The sequence below is a fragment of the Geotrypetes seraphini genome, chromosome 16 (assembly GCF_902459505.1).
Source record: "Geotrypetes seraphini chromosome 16, aGeoSer1.1, whole genome shotgun sequence".
NCBI classification, from domain to species: Eukaryota; Metazoa; Chordata; class Amphibia; order Gymnophiona; family Dermophiidae; genus Geotrypetes; species Geotrypetes seraphini.
Genome location: NC_047099.1, coordinates 35399809 through 35422668, shown reverse-complemented (window position 1 = coordinate 35422668; position 22860 = coordinate 35399809). Strand labels below are relative to the sequence as shown.

The 22860-nt window shown below is 47.3% G+C and overlaps 1 protein-coding gene across 9 annotated transcripts in view; it reads right to left on the bottom strand.

Moving 5' to 3' along the window:
• The window catches only part of ARHGEF15 (Rho guanine nucleotide exchange factor 15), an 87286-nt gene that overhangs the window by 61490 nt on the left and 2936 nt on the right, over positions 1–22860 (bottom strand). For 3 of the 9 annotated variants that reach the window (XR_004537269.1, XM_033924714.1, XM_033924723.1), the window contains exon 1: positions 7066–7776. The exons of 3 other annotated variants lie outside the window; for them this stretch is intronic. The gene's annotated coding sequence lies outside the window, so the exon portion shown is untranslated. Of the gene's footprint in view, positions 1–7065; positions 7777–22860 lie in introns of those variants that run through there. 3 more of the 9 variants (XM_033924722.1, XM_033924725.1, XM_033924719.1) reach the window with 2 other exon arrangements.

The following is a 22860-nucleotide window of genomic DNA, read 5'->3' as shown; positions in this document are numbered from 1 at the left end:
AAGTTAGAAGGGAAAAGATTCCGTACAAACATAAGGAAGTTCTTCTTCACCCAGAGAGTGGTAGAAAACTGGAACGTTCTTCCGGAGGCTGTTATAGGGGAAAACACCCTCCAGGGACTCAAGACGAAGTTAGACAAGTTCCTGCTGAACAAGAACGTACGCAGGTAAGGTTAGACTCAGTTAGGGCACTGGCCTTTGACCTAAGGGCCGCCGCGGGAGCGGACTGCTGGGCACGATGGATAACTGGTCTGACCCAGCAGCGGCAATTCTTATGTTCTTATGGATCGCCCCGGGCGTCAAGTCGGTGGGGGTGTTGGCACCTCTCCGTCCTGTCCCGCTCACACCATCTCTCACCCCCACCCCGTACCTCTCTATTGTCTTTGCTAGCTCAAGCAACTTCTGCCAGTCTGGTTCCCCTCTGAATCACTTCCGGGTCATGGGGCCAGGAAGTGACATCAGAGGGAAATCCAACACTGGCGTGAGGAGCATGCTGCCAAAGCCACTTGTGCTGACAAAGATTTAGAAGTTCCGGGGGAGAGGGAGAGCAAAAGTGAGGTGGTGGGGGGGTGCAGAAAGAGTGGGGACACGGAGAGGAGGGCACGGTGGGGTGGCATGCCACCACCCCAGGTGACTCCTACCCTGCGGGAACTCACAGCAGTCATTTCCTATTGGCGATCTGCACGGGACAGGAGCGTAGGAAGATCGCTCCTGCCTCGAAAGCCCGCTAGACCACCAAGTAAGGCCGGGATGCCGGGGGGGAAGGTGGGAGGGAGGCGGGGGATGGGTCAGAGCCGGACGAGAAGATATTTGCGGTTTTTCTCCATTCGCGGTCCGGCTCTGTCCCTATCCCCCGCGAATACCGAAGGGGGGAAGTGTAAGCCCTTCAATTACCAAAGTCCAAAGCAGAAAGGACGACACCATTTAATGTCCTGGTCCTTTGTGGAAAAGTGTTGCATGATCTCCATGAGAATTTTAATGTAGCATTTCTCCAAGATAACTAAGAGGGTTCCCATTTAAAACATAATTAAATCATATGCAAACAATTAATCCTTTAGGTGGCATTGTTACACAGACGCAACATGTGTCTTCTACGGCTCTTGTGGGAGATTTCCATCTCCAAATGCCTGTTTACTCGGCACTGATGCTCTCATTCACCATCTGCCAAGTAAAGGGTTAAACGGCTCATTTAACACTTTAGCCCACACCCCTCAACTCAATATAAAATACACACAAATTAATCATTCCAAAATGAACCCGAAAAGCCCACCCATCCGCGGCCTCACAGAACCGCACGCTTCTCAGCTCGAGCTCTTCGACTTCCAGTTTTACTGGATCTCTGAAAGATCGTCTCCTTTTTTAGTCAGGGTTTGCCTGTAAACCGAGAGTTGGGCATGACCTGCTTTAGAAAAAAAACAAAAACCCAAAACATTCTCTCAGTAGAGTTTAACTAGAAGCCGAGAAGAAAGTGAGATTCGGTGACTAACTTGCTTCATTGAGATGGGCAACTTTTCCTTTAGAAATATATTGCCTATTTAGGTCAAAGCGGAACAACTTATAAACACTGGTCTTGTGGCATTTCCCTGCAGGAGTGTGAAATTCGGCTTGGCTAACTTCCTCCAAATCCTTTCCTGCAGAGTGAAAATGGATGAGTAAACTTAGGATGTGTTCTCCCCGGAGCAGATTCCATAACCGGCAACCTGCTAAGCAAGCCGGCTCATGTAAACAGCAGCACACACCTCTGTCTCGTTCAGGCTGGCACATGAAGGGGAGGGGCGAGTTGGATCTGGCATGAACAGAGACAGGTGTGCCTTCGCAGGATACCTATTGTTCCGTGATATACATTGGTGATGCCAAAAAGGATTCACAGACATTATTATCTCGTGAGTCTCCTGAAAGACATTCTCTTGAAAACCCACCTTTTTGATATAGCCTTCAATTCATATCCTTACTCCTCATTTCCCAATGCTCACCACCCTAGCCAGCAGATTAACCATCCCCCTAACTGTATCCCCCACCCTGGTATCCTGTTTGGCTGTCATAAGAACATATGATTTGACGCTGCCGGCTCAGGCCAGTGGTCCATCGTGCCCAGCAGTCCGCTCACGCGGCAGCCCTTAGGTCAAAGACCAGTGCCCTAACTGAGACTAGCCTTACCTACGTACGTTCTGGTTCAGCAGGAACTTGTCTAACTTCGTCTTGAGTCCCTGGAGGTTGTTTTCCCCTATAACAGCCTCCGGAAGAGCGTTCCAGATTTCTACCACTCTCTGGGTGAAGAAGAACTTCCTTACGTTTGTACGGAATCTGTCCCCTTTCAACTTTAGCGAGTTCCCTCTCGTTCTCTCCACCTTGGAGAGGGTGAACAATCTCTTGATTGTTTAGATTGTACGTTCTTTTGAGCAGGGACTGTCTCCTTTGTGACTCTGTATAGCGTTGCATACTTCTGGCAGCACTCTAGAAATAATTAATAATAGTACTTTAGTAGTAAATGTGAGAACCTGCATCAGGCACTTGAAGTATGTGCTCACTGTATCCCCCTGCTGTCACTGCAGTTGACAGAAGGTTGGCTTCAGTGGTAGCATTTAATACACCTTATATTAGTAGTCTTCACTAATTTTTAAGTCGGGACCAGTTTGGATCCAAATGAGCTGAAGGAGAGCGGCCAAACATCTTCCCATGCAAGGCTGCGATACTGCTGACCAGTCAAATGACATCTGCCCCACAAGACCACCTTCAAACTTTTTATTGAGGGTATCCCTCAAGGAGGCAGCCATTTTAAAATGCATTCTCTATCTATTGAGAAATGCCTTGTCCTTAAGCAGGCAGCTTTTTCTTCATGAACTTGGGTAGAGAGGCAAAGAGTAGCAGATAAAAAGCCAGAATGAGGATGGGGGCTGCCACAGAGGCTTTTAGGGACCGTCATTGGCCCTGGGCCTTGCACTGAAGAGGACTGCCTTATCCTATGGGAATGTAGAGAGGATGCATCCCTCTAATAAGGTCCCTCCCTCCTGAGCAGCAAAGAGAGAAGATTAAGAAATAAGATCTCCAAACCCTGAGTCATTGAGGAAGTGTGAAAAAAAAAAACCCCTGATGACAAACCCATCATACAATTAGACTTCACACGTATTCAGTGGGGTAACAGTGAAGCAACCTATTTCTCTTAGGGATAGGCTATCCTGTTTTTTTCATTTGGACTTTGCTCACCCTTTTTCCTAGTAGTTACATTCAGGTTATTTCCCTGTCCCTAGAGGGCTCACAATCTAATTTTGTACCTGGGGCAATGCAGGATTAAAGCTTACAAAGAGCAGTAGCGGGGTTTAAACAGGCAGATGCTCATCATCCAATCAAATTCAGATCAGTACTGTCAAGGCCTTCAGTGGATTCAGAGATTCCCCCAGCCCAGGGGTAGGCAATTCCGGTCCTCGAGAGCTGGAGCCAGGTCAGGTTTTTCAGGATATCCGCCATGAATATGTATGAGATGGATTTGCATGCGCTGTTTCCTTGAGATGTGAATCTATCTCGTGCATATTTATTGTGGATATCCTGAAAACCTGACCTGGCTCTGGCTCTCGAGGACCAGAATTGCCTACCCCTGCCCCAGCCCAAGAGCCATGCTTTTTTTTTTGTTTTGTTTACTTCTTGTTTGATGCAGTTTGACTGGTTGAGCATCAAGGAAAAAGGAAACAACAACAACAAAAAAAGCAGGGCTATAGAGCTGGGGATTCACTGAATCCCCTGAAGGCCCTCACTGCATGCCACTGGAAACTGCATGCCTAAAACGTAGGCATCCAACCTATAAATGATGAGACTCACTAATCCGCAGATATATGCTATACATTCCACTGTAAGTTTTCTATCTTAATGGAAGGAAAAGATCTTAAGTGCTCATGGGAATCTGACTCTAGACCAGGGGTGGGCAACTCCAGTCCTCGAGGGCCGGAATCCAGCCGGGTTTTCAGGATTTCCCCCATGAATATGCATGGAGATCTATTTGCAGGCACTGCTTTCAATGCATATTCATTGGGGAAATCCTGAACACCCGACTGGATTGCGGCCCTCCAAGACCGGAGTTGCCCACCCCTGCTCTAGACTGTATCTGTGGCACTTAGGCACACTTTAGAATGGCGCCTAGAGCGGACTTAGGCGTTGACAGGCATCCTAACCTTAGGGGCAGGGGTGTCGAACCCCCTCCTCGAGGGCCGCAATCCCAGTCGGGTCTTCAGGATGTCCCCCATGAATATGCATGAGATCTATTTGCATGCACTGCTTTCATTGTATGCTAATAGATCTCATGCATATTCATGGGGGAAATCCTGAAGACCCGACTGGGATTGCGGCCCTCGAGGAGGGACTTTGGCACCCCTGCCTTAGGCACACCAAGGTTTTCTGAGCCTACAAGAGTGTGCTTAAGTGCATCTAAATAGGAATCCTGACCTTTGACCCGTCCTACGGTTGTCTATAAATATGGCGTAGGCCAGAGATGTGCAGTAAGGGCTTCTAGGGTATTCAGTGAATCCCCGGCACTACAGCCCTGTTTGTTTTTTTATTTTTTTTTTACTTGATGCAGTTTGATTTGTCGAGTAGGCAGCCTGCTCAACCAGTCAAACTGCATCAACCAACCACCACCGCCAAACAAAAAGCAGGGCTCTTGGGCTGGGGATTCTTTGAATCTCCTGAAGGCCCTAACAGTACTGATCTTGTAGGGTCATGAAATGGTTAACTGTTGTTTAAAATATTGCTCTGGCCTACATAGCTGAAGAAAGTTTACAATCTATTGACTTCATCTGCCTAAAATGTATGTCCCTGCCTTACCACATTGTAAGCTAAATAGATAAGAGTTTGAGCCATGATGTGCCCTGCCCTTCTGTACATGTAGCATTTAGACCTGTAAGATTTAGATAAGCAGAGAAATGAGCTAGTTTCCTATAGGACTATAAGTTGTACCCCTGAACCTATCATAAGTGCTGGCTTAGGACCAATAATAATTGTAGAAAGTTATAGAAGTAACAAATGAAAATTGTAGTTTTTGCATATATTAGTTTGCAAAAAGGGAATAAAAGTCCGTGTATTTCCTGTTTCTGACACTCTAGTAGGCAGGCTATTAACTGCACTAGAGTCCGGTATACCGTAATAAATCTCTTGTACTTTCTTCACGCCTCTGACTTTGTGTGTCCAAGTGACCTTTCAATCTGACTTTGATTGATTGAGCAGCATCTGCCAGTTTGCCTGCTCGACCAATCAAATTCAGAGCAGTGCCCTCAGAGCCTTTAGGGGGTGGGGAGAAATCACCTGAAGGCCCTGACCGCACACCACTGGAATAGGCATAGTACGAGTAGGCCCTACACCTTCTCGGTGTCAACTTTCGTCCGTGTCCAACCTATGGACGGGGCTTGTTCACCCCGGGGAGGAGAAGACTGCGAGGGGATAGGATAGAGACTTTTAAAATAATAAAAAGATTCGACAAAATAGAGCAAGAAAACACCGTTATTCACGTTGTCAAATGTGACTCGGACAAGAGGTCATGGACTGAAACTGAGGGGCGACAGGTCCAGGACAAATGTCAGGAAGTTCTGTTTCGCGCAACGAGTGGTGGAAGCTTGGAACGCTCTCCCGGAGGAGGTTGCAACGAAGACCACCGTTCTGGGATTCAAGGGCAAGTTGGACGCACACCTTCTTGCGAATCACGTTGAGGGATACGGGTAAAACAGGGTCTTCATCAGGGAGCACCTAAGCTTGGCCTCCGCGTGTGCGGGTCGCCGGACTAGATGGACCTAAGATCTGATTCGGTGAAGGCATTTCTTATGTTCTTATGGCAATCCTTTTTTTTCAGACATGAAAACCTTGATTCTATAAATGGTGCTGGAGTCTTAGGTACCGTTCAGCGCAGGTACTGTTCAGTCTTAGGTACTGTTCAGCTTAGGTGTTGAATCCATTTAGGCCATGGTTTTCTTGGCCTAAATAAGTACACCTTATTTAGGTGCCTATCCGTGCCCAAGTCAAACCATGCCCCAGATCTACCCCCTGACCACACCTACTTGCTGGTTTGCGCCTTGGTGGAGACACCTCCTTCAAAGTGGTGAGGCCAACCCGCTAATTCATTTTTTTTTTTTTTAAACATTTTAAAATGGTGCTTTCGATTAACAGCGCCTAATTTCAGGCACCACTTATAAAATCTGGGCCTATATGCCCTATACGATCGGGCAAGATTGACCTTAATGAATCTGCAGGACTTGAGGAACATTTCAGCCAACCATTTTGAGGACCACAACAGAGGACTTCGGGGGCTCGCCTGAGGCCCTGGGATTGCACGTCGAACGCCGCTGCTTTAGCTCGATGGCTGCAGTAAATACTTACGTCTCCCTGGAAGCATTCTACAATCAGCGCGAGTCAGTGCTAGGCATGCATTTGTAATTTATATAATTCCATCTAATGGCACTTACATGCCAATTAAGGCTAATTATAGCAAGTTGATTGCGAAAACCAATTAGCGGAAAATTATGCTATGAAGTTATGCAGGCAATGGACACCGTTCTATAACTTGCATATGCAATCTTCCATCCTAAGCGTAAAATTGGGCATGGAAGTTTACAGAATTAGGAGACAGCTTATCTAAGGACGAAGCAGATGGCACAGCTCCTGCACTGGTGGCACACCATGCTAACTCCACAAGAGAGTGCCAGAGCTTCGTCTGCATGCCAAAATGTGTGTTCAAGCCAGCTCTGCCGGAGTACATAAGAACATAAGAATTGCCGCTGCTGGGTCAGACCCGGGGGTCCATCGTGCCCATCAGTCCGCACACGAGCAGCCAGGAGAGGTCTCCTAAGCACACCCAGTTCTAAAGTTTGAGAGCAGATGGGCAGCACAGTCTCTGTCGCTCTCCCCGTGGTCCACCGGGTCTCAAATCCCAGTTCTCCAGCCAACCTCCAAACCACAGTTTACATAATGCACACTGTGGAAGAGGGGGGGCATTTAAAATCAAAAGGAGAGTTAACCTGAAGGCATGTGTGAAAGAAAGCAGAGATAAAAACCCGGTCAATTGAGGAGGTGGAATAAAAGCCATGCAATTACCGCTTTTCCTGTGCTCTTCGCCGGCGAGAATCTCGCAGAAAATGTCCAAGCGCCTGTCCTTTCAGACAAAATATAAGCCCAGAAGTGTAGAAAAATAGAGGAAAATCTTCTTAGTCCCGCAGTATGCTTTAGTTTGCCAAGATTGTTACAAGAGAAATACCCGTACAAAAAAAAAAAGTCTCCCTGGATAGTGATGACTTGGTAATTTCCTCCATGCCTAATTTAGAAGGAATGTGCCCGGCCCGGATGCATTTTTAGAACAAGCCTCGGGTTTCTCTTCTGGAAATAACTCCTTACCGTATTTCATGCTTTTTTTTTTTTTCCTCCTAAGGTGTTCGTTTTCTTCCTCTTTTGCCCTTCCCTGAGGCATATGTCCGCCTTCTGCGAAATCACAATATCCGGCCTTCTTTCTCCGTCAAATTATCTCCCATAGGGCAAAAAGCTAGATAAAATGCCAGGGGAGGTGATGCAAAGCAACTAGCCAGTGCGATTGCTCTGTTTTATGGTGTTACTTCCCTCAACACGCCGTCCTCTGCCTCTTTTGCCAACAGAGGTGCTGCCTACCTGGACGTTCCAGCGCCTCTTATCCCAGGCCCCGAGAGGATTATCCGGCATTGAAAACTGCAGTTTCTTTTCGAGGTCTGTTCCGGGATTATGAATTGAAGGGAGGAGCAGGAGTGGAGAGAGGAAAGGTCAGCTTTTTATTATGATTTACCCAAGAGCTCCCTAGCAGCCAAAGTTGAATCCTGCAGGCACACCCCAGTGGAAAATGACATCTTCTCCAGCCAGCTGGGCTGCAGGAGTGTGCTTGCAAGGCTTAGACTGTCCTTCCCGCCTCTGTAAATACAACCCCAGCTGGGCCATCAGGCACTAAAGCCTGGACGTCCATCCTTCACATGCTTTCGGAGCGATGTAATATCAAGTCTACTTTCTATTGAAGGCCAACAGCTGCACTTACTGGAACACGTTCACCAGTCAGGGACCACAAGCAGGGGAAAGAGAATTGCAGGATCGAGTGTTCCCATAATAAGCGCTTGGTCTTGCACACAGCTTCTACTGGATTTGGGCAGGATGTATCGAGAGGAACACTCGGCCTTCTTACACAGTCTCTGATGCAATAGAACCACTCGGCCCCTTTTCTCGGTCCCTGTTGTTTCATGGAAGGACGTGTTTTAGGGACATTTACCCCCAGATTCTATAAAGGTTGCCCAAATTTGGACACGGATCCCAGATCGGCACCCCAAATAATTAGTCAATGGGTTCCAATGATTTAATTATTGGTAGGATTACCAGATGCCTGGATATACCCGGACAGGTCCTCTTTTTGGAGGACTGTCTGGATGGCTTTTCAAAAGCTGGCACTTTGTCCGGGTTTTGAAAAGCTTCCAGCTCGGGACCGCGTCGGGAGGGCATCTGCGCACGCAGAGACGCCCTCCCGACGCGGCTCTGCGCATGAGAAGAGGTTCAGGGGGCGGGGTTGGGGCAGAACAGGCAATGACTTGGGCAGGACAGAGCGGGGCTGGCTGGAACTGGGCAGTCCTGGGGGCGGGGCCATGGGTCCGGATTTTACGACCGTAAAATCTGGTAACCCTAATTATTGGAGTTACCTACTACTGCTACTATTAATTATTTCTAGAGCGCTACCAGATGTAAGCGGTGATGGGACAAAAGCGCGCCGACATTTCAGCGCAGACAATTGGGCGCAAGACTCCAGCACGCCGCCAAAAAAGTTACTTTTAAAGAGCTCCGATGGGGGTATGTGAGGGGGACACCCCCACTTTGCTTCATACTGTTCGCGCTGCCGTAGGAGGGGCATGGGGGTGCAACCCCCCACATTATACAGAAAACTTTTTTTCCTAAAAAAAAAAAAAAAAAAATCGGGGAAAAGTTAAGTGTCCTCTATAATGGAGGATTCCAGCCCCCCCAACCCCCCTCAACGGCAGCGCAAACACTATTAAGTAAACTGGGGGGGTTCCCCCCTCACACACCCCCGTAGGAGCTCTTTAAAAGTAACTTTTTCGGCAGCGCGCTGGAGTCCTACGCCCAATTGTCTGCGCGCCTTTGTCCCGTGCGCGAGTGACTGTGAACCGATGTATGCAGCGCTGCGCAGAGTCACAACGGAGACAGTCTCCGCTCGATTGAGCTTACAATCTACACAATCAAGACGGGCAAAGAGGATGCCAGGGTGGGGGATAAGTTAGGGAGGAAGGGGTTAATCTGCTGGCTAGGGTGGTGAGCAGAGGGCAGAGGGGTGTAGGGCTATGAGTTGAAGGCTGTCTCAAAAAGGTGGGTTCTCAGCCTACTTTTGAGCAAGGGAAGGGGCAAGACAGAAGGACTCAGGTAGTTTATTCCAGGCATGAGGGGCAGCAAGCTGAAAGGAACGAAGTCTGGAATAGAGAGTTGCGCGGGGACAGAAATCCCACCCATCCCTGCCCGTCCTCGCCAGGATCCTCTCCATCCACACCCGTCACCGTCAGGATCCTCTCCGTCCCCACCCGTCCCCGTCAGGATCCTCTCCATCCCCACCCGTCCCCGTCAGGATCCTCTCCTTCCCCACCCATCCCCGCAAGGAATTACCTCCATCCCCGCCCGTCCCCATAGAAAGCAGCAATTACTTCTGACAGGATCATCAATTCCACAGTTTCTTTTGCTGTTTTCCTTGTGGAATCTCTTTGGTGGAACCCTTTTTTTGTTTTCTGTTCAGGTAATTAACTTATAAACCCCCTCTTTTACTAAGGCTGACGTGTCCATTATATTAAATGGACGAACCCTGCTTCCAAAGCCTTCCATCCCCGTGAGAGTCCCGTTGGCTAGAGCGGGGTCCCCGTGGGAATCCCGTGGGCCAGAGGGGGATCCCCGTGGGAGTCCCGTGGGTTAGGGGGGAATTCCCGCAATCCCCATTCCCATGCAGACCTCTACTCGGGAATTGGGAGTGGAGGAAAAGGGTACAGATAAAAGCAGCTTATCCGAGGAACAGAGATTTAGGGGGAGGCATATAAGGAGATACTTGAAGGGCTGCAGAACGAACGCACTTGTAGGTTAGCAATAGGAGTTTGAACTGTATGTGAAGGCCAGTGAAGTAATTTGAGGAGAGGGGCGAGATGAGTGTATGAGTTTGGCAGAAGATAAGTCGTGCGGCAGTGTTTTGCACCGCTTGCTGGGGGGGGGGGGGGGGGGGCGGTTCAGCGGGAGACCTGTTAGAAGTAGATTTTAGAAGTCTAAGCGTGAGGTTACAAGAATGTGGACAGGGGTCCGGGCAATGTGCTCGGCGAGGAAGGGGCAAATTTTGGTGATGTTGTAGAGATAGCAGTTTTGGAACAAACGAAGGGAAAAAAAGTAGAAGCTATGAGTTCTACACACAAGTCATAAATATACAATATTGTACGCGAGTAGAATAGTTTAGCACAGTGGTCTCAAACTCGCGGCCCGGGGGCCACATGCGGCCCGCCAGATACTATTTTGCGGCCCGTGGTCTGTACTAGTGCTGCCCGCTCTTTGCAGCGTCCTCCGGCTTCCCCCTGGCCTCTTGCTCTTATCTTCAGATAATTACCACAGCCTGCAGAGAGGATTGCCGGTGCTGCAGCGATCCTTGCAGGCTGCTGTCGTCCTCAGCAGCACGTTCCCTCTGCCGTGATCCCGCCCCTGACATCAGAAGAGGGGCGGGACCGCAGCAGAGGGAACATGCTGTGGAGGTCGATGGCAGCCTGCAAGGAATTCTACAGCACCGACGATCCTCTCTGCAGGCTGCGGTAATTAGCCGAAACTAAGACCGGGAGGCTAGGGGGGAAGCTGGAGGACGCTGCAAAGAAGGGGGGAACATGCAGGCCTTCGGGGGGGGGAGGGGGAAGGCTTATAAACTATAAAGAATTTTACCTCGTGCAAAATTGTCATTGCTTTAATAAGACATTAACTGTTTCTTTTCTGAGTCCCTCCAAGTACCGACAAATCCAAAATGTGGCCCTGCAAAGGGTTTGAGTTTGAAACCACTGGTCTAGCACAACTAAAAACGTACAGTATTGTAGAGATAGAGGCTTTAGATGGGGGTAGAAAATGAGAGGTCAGCGTCGGAGGCGACGCCAAAGTTGCAAGCACTTAATTGGCGCTGTGATTTGGCCGCCGATCTGGCTGCGCAGCGATTATAACGGTGGGTGCGTAAACTGGGTCGCGCGCAATTCAAAAGGGGGTGTGGCCATGGCCTTAGCACAGACAGGTCCGAGGTGTTCACACAAAAAACGCGCGCAGTGTTGCAAAATATTTGGGGGGGGGATCCGCGGTCAACTCGCACGCCAGGATTTCCACAGCTGGAGCAAGTCCTCACATCCCGAGCCGAGCGCTAGAAGGAGCGCTCATCCCAATAGCGTCGAGCGTCAATTTTTATGGGTGCTTAAGTTTTGGCACTAGAATTTCCTCCTTAGCCTGTGACTCGAATGGCGATAGAAGAATTTTCTTACGTAATAGGAATTACGTTCCGGAGGGAAAAAAAAAGACACGTTGATGACTATCGGAAATAAAAAGCTGTTCTTATAGAGGAGGATGTTTATATTGACGCAGGGTCGGTTACAAAGGACTTTGGAATGATATTCTGCGACAGCCTTCTGCATCCTGCACTGCCACAGAATATAAAATAAATACGTTAACTCCTAGTAACAATTAAAAAAACACTAAAACCAAACATAGAAGCATAGAAACAGGATGACAGATAAAGGCCAAATGGCCCATCCAGTCTGCCCATCTACAGCACCCACAATCTCCTCCCTATTGGCTAAGGCTCTTAACACTTGCATTGTGAGGTCATAGAGCCTTATGGTTCTAGAAACACGATGGCAGATAAAGGCCAAATGGCCCATCCAGTCTGCCCATCCACAGCACCCACTATCTCCTCCCTATTGGCTAAGGCTCTTAACACTTGCATTGTGAGGTCATAGAGCCTTATGGTTCTAGAAACACGATGGCAGATAAAGGCCAAATGGCCCATCCAGTCTGCCCATCCACTATCTCCTCCCTATTGGCTAAGGCTCTTAACACTTGCATTGTGAGGTCATAGAGCCTTATGGTTCTAGAAACACGATGGCAGATAAAGGCCAAATGGCCCATCCAGTCTGCCCATCCACTATCTCTTCCCTATTGGCTAAGGCTCTTAACACTTGCATTGTGAGGTCATAGAGCCTTATGGTTCTAGAAACACGATGGCAGATAAAGGCCAAATGGCCCATCCAGTCTGCCCATCCACTATCTCCTCCCTATTGGCTAAGGCTCTTAACACTTGCATTGTGAGGTCATAGAGCCTTATGGTTCTAGAAACACGATGGCAGATAAAGGCCAAATGGCCCATCCAGTCTGCCCATCCACTATCTCCTCCCTATTGGCTAAGGCTCTTAACATTTGCATCTCCTCTTCCTATAGGCTAAGGCTCTTTACACCTGCACTGTGATCTCATAGAACTTTATGATTAAAGAAACATTATAACATGATGGCAGATAAAGTCCAAATGGCCCATCCAGTCTGCCCATCCATAGTAACCATTATCTCTTTCTCTCTCCGAGAGATCCCACGTACCTATCCCAGGCCCTTCTGAATTCAGATGCAGTCTCTGTCTCCACCACCTCGTTCCACGCATCTACTGCCCTTTCTGTAAAAAAGTATTTCCTTAGATTACTTCATCCTGTGCCCTCTCATTCCAGAGCTTCCTTTCAAATGAAAGAGACTCGACTCATGCGCATTTACGTCACGTAGGTATTTAAACATTTCTTTCTGCCATCCTCCAAAGTACAGTACTTCCCCGAGTGACTGCGAATGTTGAAAAACCGTGAATATCGGAAGAGGTCTGTAATCGGCACCCCCTCCCTCCTCCTCCTCTCTTGCTCCGGCCTGAGCTGCACTGCTTACTTGGTCGCCTTATTCGACGGCGTCTCCGGCTCCTGCACCAGCCCCTTCTGAGCCTGGCATGCGGAGAGCCAGTTTCGCACCGAGGAGACAGTAGCGATTTTCTATGCAGTTGGCCCCCACCCCACTCCTATGTTCAAGACGAAGCAGGGACACCTACCCACCAATGGAGCGATCTCACCGTGTAGCCCAGGTTTTCGCGAGCGTGCCGACGCTGGGAGTGACGCGATCGCCCTTTCGGCGGTGGGGGGGGGAGGGAATTTGCAGTTCTGCTTTCCCCCTCTCGCTGCGTTTTGGGAGGGTGCACGGGAAAACCCGCAGGTTGGGGACGGCAAGGCCCTTAGTGACGGAGAGCTTTTCCACCGCTCAGTCATTCGCGGTATTTTCTGAGGCGGTCAGAAAATACCGCGAATGACCGAGTCCGCGAATCGCCGACCATGAATTCGCGGGGCTGTACTGTATACAGATTGAGATCTTTAAGTCTGTCCCCATACGCCTTATGACGAAGACCACTCACCATTTCAGTAGCCTTCCTCTGGACCGACCCCATCCTTTTTATATCTATTTGAAGGTGCGGCCTCCAGAATTGTGCATAATATTCTAAATGAGGTCTCACCGGAGTCTTATACAGAGGCATCAGTACCTCCTTTTTCCTACTGGCCATACCTCTCCCTATATACGAAATAACTGACCCCCTAAAGGTAAATCTTGTTTGCAAGCTAAGTGACCTTGTTTTCACCACATCTGTGCAGTGACTGTATGCATTATTGATATATGGAGAAGGAAAGAAGACACTGTCGTACTTTAAATCAGTGAAATACTTTTAACGCCATTTTAATTCATGCCGAGTCATTGAGCGTGATCAGAACTTTATAAAGTTGCAATGACTGGAAGGTAAACTCTTACTTCAAGGGAGGTTTTTCAGCCTTCCTTTCAGAATTTCCGTATCTCTGAGCTTTTTATATATTTTTTTGATCACCCTCTATTGACAATTTACCTTTAGGGGTCAGTTGTTTCGTATATAGCAAAGCTCTTGCTGACCTTTAGTTCTTAAATTTGATATCCCTAAATTCACTTAAGGAAGCATACCTCTCCCTATGCAACCTAGTAATACAAAAATAAACTCAAGCTATTAAATTTTTCATAAGTATTATGCTGATGTGTTATATCTCTGCTATTTGAATTTCAGTGCTGTTAATAAGTCGTTTTTTTTAACTGTTTCATGATAGACCTATTAATAAATTTCAATTTACTGATTTCGACTTTATGTCGTTGATTGTATTCATGGTTTATATGTGGTGTTTTTACTACTGTTATGCTGTTAACAGAGTGTAGTGAGGTGGGGGGAGTGAGGGGGTGGACCACCCCAAGCGCCGTCTTCGTGGGAGGTGCCGGCACCTTCCTGCTCTCCGCCCCCCCCCGTTTACCTCTTTAACCGCCCTCCCTTTTACAAAACCGTAGTGCGGTTTTTAGCGCGGGCCAGTGCTAAAAACCGCATTGCGGTTTTGTAAAAAGGGGAGGGGGTAAATATTCGCTGGCTCGAACAGCATCTTCTACTCGCACCGGCCATCGTCTCCCTTCTGACGTCACTTCCCGGTTGCGGGAGGACATGGCGTCGAAAGAGAGCCGATGCTGGCGCGACCAGCGGGTAGAAGGTGTTGCTCATGCCGGCGAATGTTTCAAGAGGTAAACGGGGTGCGCTCAAGCGGCTGGGAAGACTTGGGGGGACGCCCAAGCAGCTGGGAAGACTTGGGGTGGGGACGCCCATGAAGCGAGAAAAAGAGGGGACAGAAAAGAGTGGCACTCCACCGCCCCAGGCGCCAACAACCTCCCTCGCTTCGCCACTGGTTGTTAATAAAATTGTATGCCTTATGTTGAATTGGAGGGGAAAAAAAAACCTCAGGTATCCAAGAAATATATCAAGACAAACTCCTGATACAAGCAATAACCTCACTCCATCACCAAACTATAAATGTTCCAACCAATAAGTTCCCTGTAATCTTCTGGATGTGACCAGAATCTCTTGTAATCCGCCTAGAATCGCAAGGTTTTGGCGGAATAAATGCAACGAGTGTAATGTAGTGTAATACAGGCGGTTAATTCATCCAATAACCCGGTCTTCCCTTTGTCAGGTTTCAGCCCCCCAACCCACTCCTTCTCTCCCCACTTCGCCTCTCTGTTTAAGTGACTTTACTCAATGCCTATTTTTAACTTGCACTTCCTGAGCTGGCCTCTGGTTTCCAGTTTTGCTCCCTGCTGGTCATCTCAGTTCTTGTAGCCAAGACCGTCGAAACATCTGAGTTTCATTATGCCCGTGAAGGCAGAGGGGATGACGTCGAAAGCTACTGCGGTTCCTGCAGGGTGTGTGCGTATACAATGCTGGCCGTACAACGCAGAAAGGGGTTGAGCGCGGGAGTTAACGGGTCTGGTGCACATGGGCACACGCTGCATTCAAACGCATGGTAATGAGGTCATGAAATACGCCACGAGGTCACTTTATTTCCCTGTGCCTCGGTTCCGATTCCTGGCTTTCTTACCGATTACGAAGGCTGAAAAGTTCTCAGCCCAAGCACGAAGAGAATGACGCGGATATGGTTCAATCATTGATCGGAAACAATGTCGGAACAGACGTAACAAAATAAGATAACGCTCTTTTCAGCTACAGCGATAAAATAGTGCTCAGAATTTAGGAAGGTTGGTTGGTTAGGCTGAGAACTTTTCGGCACCCCCTTGTAGGTGGAGGAAGTTATCAATATTGGCTATCAGTAAGATTGGTTATTTTGGCCAGAAAATGTATCCTTATGTTGTGGCGTCAACTAGAGGCGCCTACGGTAACGATGTGGAGAAATGAACTGTTTACTTTATTAAAATTTGAATACTTGGATGTACGTATGGGTGGCCCTGGTCCTTGGCGGAAATTTAAGAGAATCTGGGCCCAATAGAGCCAGAGGTTCTCTCCTGAACTTTTGACACTGGAGTGCTGGGGTGGGGGGAGATGGAGAGGGAGGGGTTTGGGTCGGGTGGGTCTTCTGAGTGGGGGGTGGGGGTTTGGGTCTTTTAGGCCTCCGTGAAGGATCAACACGGAGGACCTTGCGTTGTCTGCTGTTGACGTTGTACTGTTGTTCTGATTGGTCATTTCACCACTAATTCTGTAATTTTACCACAGGTCCCATATTACGCAATGAGACCTAATTACTAATAACTAGTGTTAACAGTCCAATAACACGTTAATAACTTTCCCCTTGTAACTAAAGAAATCTCTGCTATATGTAACCAAAGTGAACCAAGGACAGGACAGTCAAGCCGTTGTGACATCACTGATGAGGTTGACTCTTATTGATGGAACGAGGCATTACGACATCACAGTATCAGCTCTGGTTACCAGAGACTGAAATGTTTTACACTACCGGGGTGCTGAAAAGCTCTCAGTCCAACCAAGAAGAGAGTGACGGTGGATATGGTTCAATCCATGATCTGTAGCTATGTCAATACATAGAATTTCGTTTCTGCCAATTGACACTTAATGAGAACATAAGATCTGCCGCTGCTGGGTCAGACCAGTGGTCCATCGTGCCCAGCAGTCCGCTCACGTGGCGGCCCTTAGGTGAGTCTAGCCTTACTTGCGTACGTTCTGGTTCAGCAGGAACTAGTCTAACTTTGTCTTGAATCCCTGGAGGGTTTTTTCCCCCCGTATAACAGCCTCCGGAAGAGCGTTCCAGATTTCTACCACTATCTGGAGGAAGAAGAACTTCCTTACGTTTATACGGAATCTATCCCCTTTTAACTTTAGTGAGTGCCCTCTCGTTCTCTTCACCTTGGAGAGGGTGAACAATGTCTCTTTCTCTACTAAGTCAGTTCCCTCATTTCGGCTACAGTGGCAAAATAACGCTCAGAATTTAGAAAGTTGGTTGATTGGGCTGAGAACTTTCCAACTCTCTCTCGTATGTGTGATCTCGTAGTTGGGGAGGAAAGAGGCACAGTCGCTTACCTCCCTGTGGTCTCAGTTTTAATTCTCAGTTCTTCTCCGTCTCCTACTTTACAGCAAAAAAGCCCTCCAAAAATAAATTCTTGCAACCCAAATACATTTCAGCATTGTAATACGCTTCATATTCTAAGTAGGCGGCAGGGCCTTGCTGTAGCTATGCTCATTCCGTTAGAGTGGAAGATCCCCAGGGGAGAAAATCTGGGCCTGGGTCATGCTTTATCCCAGGATGGGTGGAGTGGGCTGCCTGTAAGCAGTGGCGTCTCTGTGCCGCTGTTCACTCCCTGAAACTCGCTGGGCTGCTGTTCTCTCTCTCAGGCCCGCTGTCACTTTTCCAGTAGAAGCCCTGCTAATGGAACCCTCACGCTTTAACCGGGAGGGGCAGGAAACCCTTCCATCCAGCTAGCCAACACAGACAGGAAAGGAAAAGATTCCAATTTTCCTTTTGTGAGACACAAAAGAAGTCATTGTACAAAGTCAAAAAATAAAAAAAAGCAGAGGGGGGGGGGGGGGGAGATCGAAGATCCAGAGCTGAACCCTGGCCTTTCCACCGAGATCTGTACTGGTTTGCCATCAACTGTGCGTCTGTGTTTTGGTTGTCAGACATCGCCGCCTGCACTGTGGGTAGCAGTAAGTGCTGGGTACCCCGATATTGAGCAAGCTCCTTTATGGTGTCCAGTCAGTTTGTAATTCAAAGTATTTCTGCCAGTCATGGGCAGGTCCACAAGGCTTTTCCCACCTAAAGAAGGCATTTTTTTCTGGCACGCAAAGGAGAATTCAGATTCCTGCTACACGCAGAAGCACTAAATACATAGGGTTACCAGACATCCGGATGGAGAATTTGAGCTACAAAGAACGCCTCGGAAAACTAGGACTGTTCACCCTCGAAAAGAGAAGACTGCGAGGGGATATGATAGAGACTTTTAAAATATTAAAAGGGTTTGACAAAATAGACCAGGAGACAGCATTACTCACTTTTTCAGACGTGACACGGATGAGGGGTCATAGACTGAAACTGAGGGGCAGCAGGTCCAGGACAAATGTCAGGAAGTTCTGTTTCGCACAGAGAGTGGTGGACGCTTGGAATGCGCTCCTGGAGAAGGTTGCGACTACCGTTCTGGGTTTCAAGCGCAAGTTGGATGCACAACCTTCTTGCAAATCACATTGAGGGATGTGGGAAATCAGGGTCTCCAACATGGAGCGCCTAGCTTGGCCTCCGCGTGTGCGGGTCGCCGGACTAGATGGACCTAGGGTCTGATCCGGTGAAGGCGCTTCTTATGTTCTTATGTCCGGATTTCCCCAGCCATCAGGGGGTCTGAATGGCTTTAAAAAAACCCAGCAAAGCTGGGTTGACCGACTGGAGGAGGAGGTCTTCAGTTGACAGGGCTTGGGAAACCCACCAGCTCAAATATTTCTATTTTGCATTCAGGTGGGGAGAAAATTTGGTGCCCATCCACTCATTTTGGGCTCCAGCTACTTCCCCCCCCAAATCAAATATATGTCTGAAGCAGATATCCTAAAGTTAACATATTCTAGTTAATAAATTCTAAATAAAACACTTTTTTCTACCTTGTTGTCTGGAGTCTTGATCCAAATTTCTCTTTCCAGTGTGTGCTGTCCATTTTTTTTCTTCTTCTCTCTTGTTCCATTCCCTCACTAGGCCTGTCTCCAACATATTGATTTTTCCCTTTCAGCTTTCCTCCCTTTTTCCTTTTCTGCCTCTGTCCACTCAAATGTTGTCCTCTTTCTCACCCTTCTCTTTAAATTTTCCGCTACCTATCAATTTTCCATCTCCTCTCAGTCCCTAGCTCTCCCGTTTCCCATCTTTCTCCTTTCCAAGCCTCCTATTTCCTTCTATCGACTCCCCATTTCTATCACTCACTGTTCTCTTACTCATCTTCTTGTCATTCCCCTTTTGACCTCTTCCACATGGCTAGGGTTGCCATATGGCTCCAGAAAAAGGAGGATATTGAGACATCTTGGTTTTATTTCCATTACTGTCAATGGAAGGAAGGAAACCAGTTTGAGACCATTGAAAGCAAAGGAAGTAAAACCCGGATGTCTCAATCCATCCTCCTTTTTCTAGAGCCATATGGTAACTCTACATATGGCTCACCATTTCCAGAATCCCCCTCCCTCTCTCCACTCTTGTCAAACTATATTTCTTTTTCTCCTTCCCCTAGTATCTTCTTATCCCACATCTCTTCCCTCCTGCCCTCAAAGGTCCAGCTTTTCTCGTCTCTGCTCATGTTCCCACCATTCTTCCCTTTCTTTTCTGTTGTTCTTCTTCCCTCCCCTCTTGATGCTGAACAATAGGATGGGGGGAAAAGAGAGATGCTGCATTTCTCCCTTCCATCCCCAGAACTAGCATTTCTCCCTCCCTCGTTACCTTCATTCCATCCCTTTCTTTTTTTACAATTACCCTCCCTCCTTCCTTCCACCCTCAGATCTACCATCTCTCCCTTTCTCTGCATCACCTCCATCCCATATCTCTCCCTACCTCCCTCCCTCCCCCAGGTCCAACATCTCTCCCTTTCTTTTTTACAACTACCCTCCCTCCTTCTCTCCCTCTCAGGTTTACCACCTCTCCCTTTCTCTCCATTCCATATCTGTCCCTCCCTCTGCACCACCACCAGGTCCACAATCTTTCCCTTTCTCTTCTCAACTATCCTCCCTTCAAGTATTGCCCCCCTTCCTCCACACCACACCACGTCCAACTTCTCTTCCTTTCTATTCTCTCCCTCCAGACCATTGCCCACTATCTCTCTCTCTCTCTCCTGTTTCCGGCCCCATAAGGTCTTCCCCTTCCCCCACCCCCAATCTGGCACTCCTCAGAACCCCCTCTCCCATTCTATTTGTTTTAAAAACCCAGCAGGTCCAGAGGGCTTACTCATCTCAGTATGTCCTCTCCCTTCTATTCTCCCTGGTCCGACATAGCTCTCACCTTCAGTCTTCTTGCCGACAAAAATCTTTTTTGTTGCAGGGGACCATCAGCCGCTGCAGCGATGTTCAAAACGCTGCCTGCGCCCCTCCTCCATGCTTTCTTTCTGCAGCGGTCTATCCTCGATGACACGACTTCCTGTTTCTGCCTGGGCGGACCGCGACAGAAGTAAAATACTGGGGGGGGGGGGGGGGGAGTGCAGGCAGCGCTTTGAACGTCATTGCAGCAGCCAAGTTGTCCCCTGCAGCAAAATGATTTTTTGTCAGCAAGAAGACCGAAGGTGAGTGCAACATCGGACAGGGGCGGGGTAAAGGGGGAAAAACATGCCAGTCAATAGGGGGCCCCCAGAGCCTTGTGGCCCAGGGAAGCTGACCTGTTTGCCCCCCTAATGCTGGCCCTACAAGTAATATCTTTCCTGAGGAGATAACAAAGCAGTGAACAATAAAAAAGAAAGCTAAATTTGAGAGGAATGATATATGATATATATATATATAAAAGGATATATGAATAAGTTCAAGAAAATTTGGGGACCATTAACAGAATATTGCAATATTTGAATTTCATTTTCCCATGATAAGAAAATAGTATAAAGAAGGAGGGGGGGAGGGGTTAAGGGGAGGGAATTATTCTCTTTATCATATATTATAAATAAAATATTATAATAGATGATATTCTTACATGAAAATAACGTAATAAAGGGAGGGGGAAAAGATTCATATTTAAATAATAATTGATAAAATCATTACAATATATATATTGTATAACTTTATAAGAAAAATAATTACAATTATATGATATATAAAACCATAAGAAAAATAAGACAAGAAATGTTATATATAAAATATATTATAAAAATATCAAGTGTATTGTTAAGATAATTGTATGAAAATTTATGACACTTGTTGTTAAATGGAAAAAAAATTCAATAAAAAAACTTAAACAAGAGAGGAATGAATGCCAATTGTCAAAGGAAAGGGTAAGAAAAGTACTTGCACCAGTAATATATTACTGGCAACTTATCTCTGGTAATATATTACTTTTATAAGTAATACATTCTTTTTCCACAGTAATCTACCTAGACTAGTAACTGTTAACATATTCCTGTTTCCTAATGAAACTCGTGAAAGTTTTTTATATTCATTTTGGAACGTAATTTACTCAACAGAGGTAACTCATTACTTGTAAAAATAATATATTTTGCCCAACTCTGCTCCCCAGCGTCTTCCATTGCTGGTGCCTTCGGCTAGAGTCTCTCTCTCCTCCCCCCTATAGACCAGCTGCCTCTCATCTATTCCTCATGCTGTCAGAACCTAATACTGGCGCTAGCGTCGATTAGCGCTGGACTGGCCTCAGCGTGAATCTGCGCAGAATGTTCAGAGAACTCTAGGGTAGGAAACAATGCGCGCACGAAAGATGAGCATACATCGCATTTAAATGTAATTAAACGGATGTTCATGAGGTCATTTCCTAATGCCTCCCCCCAATGCTTAGAGAACGACGCACAAAACCAAACCGCCCTTACTGCTAAAAATGTAATGCCGGCTCAGAGATGGTGTTGGGTTGCTGGAAGAGAGGATTTCCCATGATTTCCTCCTTAAAATCTGCCAGTTTTGATTGAATTTGGAAGCGGAAGGAAACCCCTACAAGCCTCTAAGTCAGTGGTCTTCATTGCAAGGCCTGCAAGCCAATGGCGGCCCGCTGAGACCTTTTGGGTGGCTTGCGCAGCACTCTTGGGTTCCCCCCACCCCACACACACACGGGATCCATTGCTACAGCCGCACTTTCACTCTTAGGGCCATTGGCAGCATGAGTGAAGTAAACACGCTGCCTTTGGTGGCCTGGAAGCTTTCCCTCTGCTACTGTTTCCTGTCCCTTCTTAGGTGAGAAGCAGTAGCAAAGGGAAAACTTCCTGTCCCCTCTTAGGCGAGAAGCAGTAGCAAAGGGAAAGCTTCTTGCCTAAGAGGGGACAGGAAGCAGTAGCAGAGGGAAGATGTGAGACCATAAAGGGGGAGGAGGAAAGAGAAGGTGGGGAAAAAGATATCAGAGCACCAGAAGGGGAGAGAGAGGGTAGAGATGCTGCACAGGGATGGAGAGGAAGGGAAGAGAGATGGAAGAAATGCTGTATATGGATAGATGGGAATGTGGGAGAAGAAAGCGGGAGGAGGTGGCACACATGGATGGTGAGGAAGGGCAGAGACAGGGAGGAGATAGTATGCATGGATAGATTGGAAGGGAAGGGAAGACATGAAACAGTAGATAGATTTGAGAAGGAAGCCGAAAAATTTAACAAAACTGAATATTAAAAGTCAATACCAAAGATGGATGTAGGGCAGAAAATGAAGAAGGAGAGAAAACCAGCAAATGGATAAGAAGGCCCTGGAAATACAGCTAAGAGCACAGACAGAATGAAGTTCAACCAAGACTAGGAAAAGATGATTAGAAAAATAAAATCAGCAGTCAACAAAGGTAGGAAAAATGATTTTATTTTCAATTTAGTGATTAAAATATGGCGGTTTTGAGAATTTACATCTGCTGTCTACATTTTGCACTGTTCAGGAAGAAATACATTTGTTTCTATTTCTCTGGGGCTGTACTGCTTAATGCAGAGTCTGGCATCTTAGGGTTTTGTTTGTGTATAGTAGGACTTTTGGTTTGTGGTCTTGTATTTGCATAGTATTTATCTGTGTTCTGCATGTGTTGCCAAGGCCAGGTGTTCTGGTAGGATTGAATGTTGAGAAGCGTTTTTGGTGTCATGGCCCCTAGTAGGAGCCTATTTGTCGTCTCTTCATTGTTCTAAGTACTCGGAGTGAGAAACACTTGTACGCGAGTCTCAGCAAGGCTGAAAAATAAAGCACATGCTGATGCCTCTTTTCTGCGCTTAAAAATACGCCTTCCAGTGGCAAAAAGTTTTTTTGTGTGAAAGGCTTACATTTAAATGTGCAGAAGAATGGCGCCAAGGCATGCTCCATTTCCAGGTTTGCCTCGGCAT